This window comes from Herpailurus yagouaroundi, unplaced genomic scaffold (genome assembly GCF_014898765.1).
Source record: "Herpailurus yagouaroundi ecotype Mexico unplaced genomic scaffold, PumYag 28, whole genome shotgun sequence".
Classification (NCBI taxonomy): domain Eukaryota; kingdom Metazoa; phylum Chordata; class Mammalia; order Carnivora; family Felidae; genus Herpailurus; species Herpailurus yagouaroundi.
In genome coordinates, this window is record NW_024412376.1 from 99342815 (window position 1) to 99354508 (window position 11694).

Sequence of the window (11694 nt, forward strand, 5' to 3'; positions counted from 1 at the left end):
AAAATCATAGCTTCTTCTGTCTCCTAGATGCATAGGGGAACTAGGTTTGAAATTAAAGATAAAAAAGGAAAGTGCAGAAAATTGTTCTGTTTCTCTCTCTGTCATATATTCATCAGCATAGAGCTGCACGACACATTCAATGAAATAAAATTAGTTTTTATAACTCAATGGGAGTTCTAGGAGAGCACCTGAACACAGTATTTGCAATGAACATTTGGAAAGACCTAGTCTCTCAGCCCCAAAGCAGTGATGCAGGTTCTATGAATATTAATGAAGAATAACCACACCAACAGGCAAATAGTTCTCTAATGTTCACATCCTCCTTTTTTTCTCCTCCAAAATGTTCCTTTCAATGCCTCTTGAACATCTCAAGCAAATGTCTCGTGCTTTGTGCCCTACACTTAGAATCATACTTGCAAGCTTAATTTCATATAGAAGGCTTTAGAACTGGAGTTGGCTCAGAAGCCACTCATTTTTCAATGGATACTTCCATACCCAGGCTGGAGTGACCTGATCCAGGCCTAGCAAGAATAGCTGGTGAAGATTTCACCTCAAAGTAAATGCCAGTGACCAGTGAGTGTCAAGGATGGATACGGGAGCAACATGTATCAGGGAAGACGTCACAATGAAAAGAAGGAATGAGCCCTCATGGGGTTTCTACACGGGGTCTGGTCATTTGCTGCATTGTCTCATTCAGTTTTTATAATTCTTTGAGGTGAACGTTATTATACTCTCTTTACAAATTCATTCATTCATTCAACAAATATTTTGCAAGCATCTATTACATACCATGCATTGTTTACAAGTAAGCTAGACTATAAGGTCCTCTCTCTTATGGAACTTCATTGGATGATATAAATTTGAAAAGCTTTAAACCTGCAGATAATTTATTCATAAATATTAATAAAAGGCTACCAAATCAGTTACTAGACCTTTCAGATACACATTCAATATCTTTGAAGTGCTTTGTCAACTGTAAAGCAAACATAACAGCTTCACTTATAGGATATTTTATATATTTCATTTATACGACTGAATATTTCTGGTCTGGAAATGGTGACAAAAATACCTACTCCCAGAGTTGCTTTAAGGGCTATAGGAAATGGTATATATACATTTATAGGCTGAAAACATGTTATTTGCTTCTCTATTTCACTTCCTTTCCCTCCTAATTATTCAAACATAATTTACCACTAACTGAAATGCAAAATGAGGAACATTTATACTGGATTTCCATGAGGGGAGAAGTAATGAAAAGGTTTCTTCAATGGAACTTACCTATGAGAAAATCCCATTGACCGACATCTGTGTAAGCATTACAGAGAAATTTTGTTGAATCCGAACAAAACAAAACCAAACCCATATTTTTCTGCATCTATACCATTCTATAACCTGTAACAAATATATGTAAAATTACAGTCCAGCTTAACTGCAGCAAATTTTTATGATACTCTTCTCTACATTCTTCTTCTAGTATATCTAAACCTTGCAGTTTTGAGAAATATATGAGAAGGAAAACAATACTTGATAAAACACCAGAAAGGAGTCATCGATGCTACCATGGAGAAATGTTTAATAATAAACCTATGATGAACATCCTAACATTCATGATGATTTCATTTCTCTCATTCTCTCTCTTTCTCATTTGTCTCAAATTTCTCAAAGACAGTACAAAATTTGGAACAATATATTCTCAAAAGTCTCCAGAAGATGGTGATAAAGGCATTACCAGATTGGATTTAGGCTTTCTTTCCACCAGTTAAAAAGATGTTGGTGACACGATTTTTTTTTCTTCTTCCTGAAAAACTCTGTTAAGGAAAATTCCAAAACAGAAGCAATCCCAAAATAATCCTTTTACTAAAAGTCAACAATCCAAAGGATCCGATGATCCAAACTATTTTCCAAATTTCTCCAAAGTCCAAAGACATGCCTGGAAAGTTTTAGTTTTCATCTCAAGAGCCAACATTGAACGCTTTTTCTTCTTACAATAAATATTTGCAATAGAGGTGATCAAAATAATATTTGGGTCCAAAAAAGTTTTTATCATGATTTCCAAAATCTTTTATTTGTTTTTTTTTTTCAAAATCTTTTAAATATTCCATTTCAGAGATTGACCATAATTAGGCATAATTATGTTTTGTGATGATGTCCTCTGGGAGAGTCTAGAAAACAGTTTTGACATAGTCATGTGACCTTATATAAATGACTGCTCCTTTCTCTGCCTGCTCTTCAACCGTAGAATGAGAGAATTATGACACCAGTCATTCTCAAAGGAGGTGATCTCCACCCCAATCCCAATCCTCCCTCTCTCTGAGGTATTTTTGGTTTAACAACTGGGGGGTGCTACTGACATCTAGTGGGTAGAGGCCAGGGATGCTCCTAGACATCCTACAGTGTGCAGAATAGCCCCCACAACAATGAATTATCCAGCACAAAATGTTAATCTTGCCTAGTGAGAAACTCTACATTAGAGGATCCATGAAGATGCTTTCAACTTTGAATTTTACAAAGTTAATAGCTATGTTATATGAGGTGGGATATACATTATATATTATATATATAATCTTGAATTTGCATTAAAGCCAAACTTCCAGCTTAAATAAATCTCAAGTTTGTCTTAAAGTTCTGAACAATAAGAAAGAAATGAAAGAACTCAGAAGCCAACTAGTTAAGCAATACGTGTTACCTGTCTACAGTAGACATATAGCATGTAGTCTGGAGAACATTTTAAGATGTATTTCCAAATGAAATAAAAAGCCAACCATTGTGGGTCACACCCAGAAGAAACTGGCCGGAGACCTGCTGGATGACCTGCATGGTCTATTAACAACTTTTTACTTCAAGCCAAAACCTGATTGAAGCCCATATACTTGGCTCAAACTAAAGCAAGACAGTCGTGAAGAGCTAGTTTTTTTTAGCAGAGAAGTTTACAATGATTTTCAAATAATTTATTCTTCAAAGGAATTGATGGCGAGTGGGTGGGCAGAGGTGGTAATGGCAGCAGTAGCCAAGACTTAGAATATGCTCAATTCACCCATTAAAATAGAGCAACAAGAGAGCCAAATTAAAAACTTAGCGGCGGGGGGGGGGGGGGGGGGGGCACGGGGGTGGCTCAGTTGGTTAAGCCTCCGACTTCGGCTCAGGTCATGATCTCCTAGTCAGTGAGTTGGAGCCAGCATTGGGCTCTGTGCTGACGGCTCAAAGCCTGGAGCCTGCTTCAGATTCTGTGTCTCCCTCTCTCTCTGCCCCTCCCCTGCTCACGCTTTGTCTCTCTCTGTCTCTCAAAAAAAACCAAACATTTAAAAAAAATTTTTAAACTTAGGACTACATTTACAACAAAACGAGGTGATATGAATCCAAAATGTAAGTGGGGACAAACAACCAACAGCCACAAATTCTGCCCACTGCCATTCCTGCAAGAAGTAGGAAAAAAAAAGAGGTCTGTGGTCTTGAGAACAGGAGAACCTCAAAAGAGTCAAGTGGTATTACTGAAAATCATGGAAGGCCAACTTGGGAGTCATGACTGATACCAACATGGTTTTGCTCAACCTAATAGCACATCTGTAAAAGTACCTTAAGGAACAACCGAAAAGGGCTGGAGCAGTTCAGCCGCTGTGCACACATGAAACTGGCCAGCCAGGGATCCCTTCCAGGACAGGGTCTCCTAATGAGGAGAAATTGCTGAGAGTGGAATCAAAATAAAGAAGGATGAGGACAATAGACACAAAGAAAGGAAATGGTCCAGATAAAAATGGATCCCAGGAAAATTGTCAAGAAATCTCAGAGATCAAGCTAGGATTGCTTTTAAAATCATGCGTTTTTAGCACTACATGAAAATAAGCAAACAGTAAAAAAGAGAAGAGGGACTTCTGTGAACTTAGGAAAGCTGTCTAAACCAAATCTCCATCTATCACGCTAATGGATGGAAAAAGAAAGTTGGAGTAGCCATACTTATATCAGACAAACTAGATTTTAAAACAAAGACTGTAACAAGAGATGAAGAAGGGCATTATAGCATAAAGGGTCCATCCATCTTTCTAATATTTCTGAAAAGTCAAATGCATTTAAAACTGAGTAGCAAAAAGGTTTGAAAGTCTACATCTTAGATAGTGACTATAACAGAAAAAATAATGAGGAGCAGAATAACATCTCTGTAGTCCAGGGCTGTCCAATAAAACTTTCTCCCATGATAAAATTGCTCCATATTTGTGCTTCCAATACAGTAACTATTAAACACATGTGGCTCTTGACTAGTGAGCTCCAGGAAACAAATGTTTAATTTTATTACATTTTAATTAACTCAACTTGAAATAGCCACATGAGGCTAGTAGGTACTATGTTGGGGAGCACAGCTACAGACAACAAAAGCATGCCAAAAGACTCACTCAAAAACAGATCAAAACTGAAACAAAACATTTCAAAATAAGCTAAAGGCACTAAGAAAATCATGCAATTTGAAAGAGCAACAGGAGTCAAATGTATAATGACTTAGAATTGAGATCATAACACTCAAGAAATAATTAAAAATGAAGAAAAATGATTTTAGGGAGTAAGACTAAATTAAAAGAAAACAAAAATAAACAAACACCACAAATGATACATTATGAGAAACTGGAAGATAAAAAAAGAAAAAATTTGGGGCGCCTGGGTGGCGCAGTCGGTTAAGCATCCGACTTCAGCCAGGTCACCATCTCGCGGTCCGGGAGTTCGAGCCCCGCGTCAGGCTCTGGGCTGATGGCTCAGAGCCTGGAGCCTGTTTCCGATTCTGTGTCTCCCTCTCTTTCTGCCCCTCCCCCGTTCATGCTCTGTCTCTCTCTGTCCCAAAAATAAATAAACGTTGAAAAAAAAAATTTAAAAATCAAAAACAGATGAAAATGATTTGGGAAAGAAAACATATTAAAGACTAAAAGGACCCCATATATAGATAATAAGAATAGTTAAAGAAGAAAACCAATGTTAATAAGTACTAAAACAAATTCTAGAGACTATAATTCAAGGACAAATTATTGAAATAAAAGAGACTTGAAATTACATATTGAAAATTCATACCATATACCTGAAAATACAAACCCAGAATGACCAAAAACAAGAGATGCATATTCTAATTAAAACACACACACACACACACACACACACACACACACAAGGACTTAGTAATAGCACTATTAGATATCATCAAATTTTTCAAAAACACTGTATGCCAAAAGTCAATGTAACTAATTTAAAATACTTAAGGAAAATAAAATAGGAAGCAAAGATTCTATGTTCAGGAAAACAGAGCTTCAAAAAGAAAAGGATAGACAGTAAGCATAATTTAGTTCCTGCTGCCTCATGAGTGCTTCTTGAAGAATCTACCAGAGGCCAAGCTTACAAACAAGCCAGATGACTAAAGACTGATGGCAAGTATTAAATATATAGTTACTTATGAAATTAAGATTTAGTGAAGATTAAAAGGAAAAAAATTATAACATGTAATGGCTATGTGCTCTAATAATGTACATTCAGTACACCATTAAAAAATGTTGGAAGGAGGTGCCTGGGTGGCTCAGTTGGTTAAGCGCAGGTCATGATCTCGCAGTTCATGAGTTCGAGCCCCATGCTGGGCTCTGTGCTGACAGCTTAGAGCTAGGAGCCTACTTCAGATTCTGTGTCTCCCTCTCTCTCTGCCCCTCCCCCACGCATGCTCTGTCTTTCTCTCTTTCAAAAATAAATAAACATAAAAAAACCCAATTTTTAAAAAATGTAGGGAGTATAAAACTAAGCACATTGAAATAATAATAATTATTATATTTAATTATTAACCAAAAAATAATTAATTACTTTTAGTTTTTTGGAACTGGAAGTACATTGTTATTATGTATGTATAAAGAGGGATAACAAATAATTATGGAAATTTTCTAATTCAATTAACCCTAATGTCCTTGAGAACTAAGATTCTTCATATGGAATTAAGAATATAAAGATATAAAAAAGCTCCAGTTAAGTAAAGCCACTATAATCCTGAATATAAATCGGAAATATTGGTATAAATTTATAAGCATTTTATGGTTATATACTAGAAAAGTTATTTCAGTTTCATTTTATATCTTTATATTTATATAATAAGATATACAATTCATATCATATATTATTCATACTATAAATCATTTATATAGTGCAATATATACACATATGCATACATAATATATATCATACATACATGTGGTGTATATCCTATATATTTCTAATAAAAAGTCTACAAAAATAAATATAGCAGAAGGCTGTGGTCTTGAAAAATCATCTCCACTAAAATAAACCAGAGCTTTTAAAGATATGGCTGATTCAAGTCAGTACTAGGAAATGTACAAGATGACCTTAAAACATCTTGACATATCAAATGGATAGCAAGGAATCTAAGACTACCCGGATCATGTCAAAAAAAGAAACAGATTTATGAGGACCCCATTGGCCAAAGATGAAACTCCAATAAGTATAAGCATTGCAATGGACTGAAAACCATCAAATATATTTAAATTATGTTTGAAACCCATGAATTCATAAAACCAATTTATTTTGAAGATTTAGTAAATAAAAAGACAACATTATCATCAGGTAACCAAATGATATATGTAAGGGGAATTATTTTTTTAATATTTTTTAATGTTTATTTATTTTTGAGAGAGAGACAGAGCACGAGTGGGGTAGGGACAGAGAGAGAGGGAGACACAGAATCCAAAGCAGGCTCTAGGCTCTGAGTGGAATCTGAGTTCTATAAATGTCAAATGAATGGATGGATATATAAACCAACAAGACCACATAATAGGAGTTCTAAGATTCACAAAGGAACTCTTAAAGTCTGAAGGACTTTAAGCTTTAAAACAGTGCAATTCTGTTTCAACATTAGTTAATTAGCTGGGCCTTTGGTGAAGTGTGTATCTCCTGGTACTTATAAATCAGTATGGAGAAAAGATCTCTTAGTGCTCCTGCCTTCCCTGAGGAACCAGGATGCATCCTTCTTAGGGCCAGTGCAAACTGATAGTGCATCCCTTTGAGGCCTTATCATAACACAATGACAAGTTTATTCCTTTTATATGTGTGTGTCTAACTTGGGCCACCGTGGCTTCCTTTTCTGCTTCATGGGCATAGTGACCAACAGAGGATAAAGAATGAAAGATCAGAAAAGAAGCTGGGATGAAACCCAAGACTAGGTTGAATACATAGATACAGTGTTAATCTTCATACCTAGAAGAAATGAGTTTAGGAGGAGCATGCAAAGAATGGGAGACGGAAGCTGGTTTACATTTACATGCATTGTCTGTACTAGTCACCCGGTCTTTGCTTCTCCCCACCTACTTACCCAAATGCAGAGATGCATAAATCTTCTTCCATGAAAAATACTGCCAGTTTTATGTTACTATCTTCATCCAAAGGACCCGTAATTAGTGCCTGTCAGAGACCATTATACGTAAAAAGAATCATACTATTTAGACAAGAAAGACACAACATTTTGATTTGGATAAAGACCAAATTTCCTTCAATAAGAAGTAATACTATTCCCTCTGCTACATAGAAACTACATTTAAAATTCTTCTTCTGCTGAGGTATAGTATATCACAGGAACCTTATAATTTATGTAGCATTCCAATTGTTTCCTTATTTTTCTGGCCTTTTCTTAATACTTGTTTAAAAATCTCTCTGCCTTGGCCTCCTGAGCCTGTTGGAGTAATATTATGAAACAAATGACCAGACATAATGACTTTCCAAGGTCCTTGTGCTTCCTTATTAACATTCAGTTAGCATAAGTCCTGACTTTATTATTGACTACATTGAATACACAAGACACTGACCTCTGCCATCTGTGACTAAATCTCTTCCTGCAGATCTATCAGAATGGTTTCATATACGGAGGAAGCAAGAGAAAACAAAGCAGCAGCCACTTATCTTTTCTGTCCCTAGAAACTTTAACACACTCACATTTGCAATCCAAAAAAAGAAAAGAAAGCCTCCTTTGCATTAATTACTGTAAAATCTGGAGTGAGGATGGAACATAACCAAGAAGAAAAAGTCACGATGGCAATCCCAGATTTATCTTTTAAAACTAAGACAACACCACTGAATAAACAGAATCAGATATATTCACCCACTACAAAGCAAAACGACCAGCATATATAATTTATTACTGAGACTTAACATCGACTGACAGGATCCAAAGAATGCTTTGATTGGTTAATGATGACTTTATCACATTTGAATATTGGAAAATCTGCCAATTGCTTCCACATTCCACTTTATTCCCATATACAATCATACTCACAGAAAAACTGATGGCATTTTCTAAGTATAAGATGGCAAATTATGTTCTCTGGTCTTGAAGCTTTTGGTGAGTCTCAGAAATGGAAGCCAGGAGAAAAGTGTGATATATAACGTACTAAGCTTTGTTCTGAAGACCTGCGCTTGAGTCTTGATTCTGCTACAGACTTTGTGATAGAAAGTGACTCTAACTCCCTGAATCTCCATCTCTTTATTTGACAAATAAGAGGACTGTAGATGATTTCATGCCAACATGAGGCATTTATATAGAAATTTATCACCATCCTTTTCTTTCTTTGCCTCTACTAAATTGGATTATGCTTTTCTGGCATTACAGAAGAGTATAGTCTCATACATTTCTGCTACCAGAGGTGAAATGATTTGGTCACATGTTAATTTTCAGAGATGGTGAAAAAGAAAACTGTGCCAATTTAGGCTATTTAAAAAGTGAAAGCTTTCTCTTAGCATATTTGAGTTTTTAATGCAGAGGAAGACAGAAGGAAGGACAAAGGCAGAAGGAGTGAATAGGAAGCCAGGATATGAGCAAATTGGTGTACAGTAGTCCCCCTTTATCTACAGGGAATACATTCCAAGACCCCCAGTGGATACCTGAAACCACAGATAGTACCAAACGTGACATATACTATGGTTTTTCCTATACATACCTATGATAATGTTTAATTGATATATTAGGCACGGTGAGAGATTAACAACAATAACCATAATGCAATAGATCAATTATGACCATAGACTGTAGTAAAAGTTATATAAATGTGGTATCTTTCTCAGAATATCTTATTTTACCGTACTTAACCTTCTTGTGATGATGTGAGATGATAAAATGCCTACATGGTGAGATGGAATGAAGTGAGGACATAGGCATTGTGACATGGCATTGGGCTACTTCAACCTTCCGGCAATTCCTTGGAAGAAGGATCATCTGCCTCCAGACCTCGGTTCACTGTGGATAACTAAACCTGAATAAAGCAAAACTGCAAAGAGGGATGACTGTATACTAACATCATGCATCCATAATTCTGAGTCGTTAGGAAAACTAAGGGTTCTCAGCTTCTCTGAAGCACCTCCTTCTCCCCCATGTCTTTGCCAATCTACTTGACAAGAGAACAAACACAACTTAGATTTGTGGTGTTAAGAGTACTTTGGGGTTTGCAAAGCTTTCTCAAATACATTACCTCATTTAGCCATTAATATAGCCCTTTGACATCAATTGGGTATGTATGATTATGATTATGATTATGATTACTATTATGACTACTACCTCTGTTACCATTTACAGATAAGAACACTCAGTTTGTGAGAGATTAAAGATTAAAAATTTATATAGCTAAGAAAAGACTGGTTCTCAAACTAGGTATTCAGAATCTAAGTTCCTAATGTCTTTTTATGCCACTGATTACCCCAACCACAGTGCACATACAAACTGTAGTTTGGAAAAAGAAATCTCCTTCCTAAATTCATGTCAAAGAAAACCAAAACATGAGAGAGAGAGAGAGAGAGAGAGAGAGAGAGAGAGAGGTTAATGTCTTCAGAAGTAAGTTTTGGGTACATAATACAATACCAAAAGAGAATCAATGAAGCCAAATAAGATGCAAATTAGGAGAAAAAAAGAAAGAAACTTGCATTGGCCACATGTAAGAGGAACTTTAAAAAGATCACAGATTATGTCAATGTTCTGTAAGGAAGATGATCAACTATACTCCATTTCATTAAAACTTGGAAAAGCAAGGGATGCCTTGGGTGGCTTAGTTAGTTGAGTGTCCAACTCTTGATTTCAGTTCAGTCATAGTCCTGGGGTTATGGGGTTGAGCCCTGCATCAGGCTCAGCATAGGTGTGGAGTCTCCTTAAGATTCTCTCTCTTTCTCTCCCTCTCTCTCTCTTTCTCTCTCTCTCCCTCTACACCTCTCTCCTGATCATGCTCTCTCTCTCTTCTAAAATAAAAATAAAGATACATAAATAAATAAACTTAGAAAAGCAAGAGGAACTGACATCAGATGTAAACATAATTTTGAGAGTTTGTTTCTTCTCTTAAAATTAATACAGGGGCGCCTGGGTGGCTCAGTCAGTGAAGCATCGACTTTGGCTCAGGTCATGATATCACCGTTCATGAGTTCGAGCCCTGCGTCAGGCTCTGTGCTGTCAGCTCAGAGCCTCGAGCCTGCTTCAGATTCTGTGTCTCTGTCTCTCTCTGCCCTTCCCCTGCTCGCACTCTGTCTCTCTCTCTCTCAAAAATAAATAAAACATTTTTAAAAATTAAAATTAATGCATGTTTACTCTTTAAAACCTTAAAAAAGCCCTTAAAACCTTAAATAACCTTAAAAAAAACTTAAATAAACAAAAAAATAAAATTACAACCTTTATTTTCTCTCACCCAAAGATAACCAGTATTGTCATGTTGGTAAATGTTCTCTCTGGCTTTGCTTTCTATGCATACATTTTTTTTGTTCCCTACATATAATTTTACAAGGTTTCTTTTTTTAATAGCAATCTCATGTGAACATTTTTAAATTATATTTTTGAGTATTCTACAATATGTAAGAGAATCATAGTATCCCTTACATGAATATGCTAAAATTTAGTTAGCAAATCCTATAATTAATTACATTGTCTTCAATTTTTGGTATTTATAAATAATACTTCAATAACACCCTTGTAAATACATTTTTACACTTTTTGATAACTAGAGGGTGGCAGTGCACCATAGAGGGAAGTTCTAAAACCAGAACCAATTAGTAGAAGTATGCAATTGTAAGATTTTTTCTACCTATTGCCAGTTGCTCTCCAGAAAGCTTAAACCAAGCTTTCCCCACTAGCAACACATGAGGATACCACTAGCTTACCAGCACTGGCTAATTATTGTATTTACTAACCACAATGTGATACATGAAGAATGATATTCCACTGTGGTTTTAATTTGCATTTCTTTAACTATCAGTTAGCATGATGTTTTTTCCACACATTCGTTGGAAATGTGTATGCCTTCTTTTATGAATTGCTTCTTTACATCCAAGAAAACAATTTTTGACAATGACTTATTGCAGTAAGTCTGAGTTGTAGGAATTCTTTTCTCTGGAGTTCTTTACTATAATCATCTAAACTAGTTTTTTTTTTTTTAATTTTTTTTTCAACGTTTATTTATTTTTGGGACAGAGAGAGGCAGAGCATGAACGGGGGAGGGGCAGAGAGAGAGGGAGGCACAGAATCGGAAACAGGCTCCAGGCTCTGAGCCATCAGCCCAGAGCCTGATGCGGGGCTCGAACTCACGGACCGCGAGATCGTGACGTCGGACGCTTAACCGACTGCACCACCCAGGCGCCGCTCATCTAAACTAGTTCTAAGAGAACCCTTCTTGAAAACAGGAAGGATGAATTAAATGAATTCTTAAG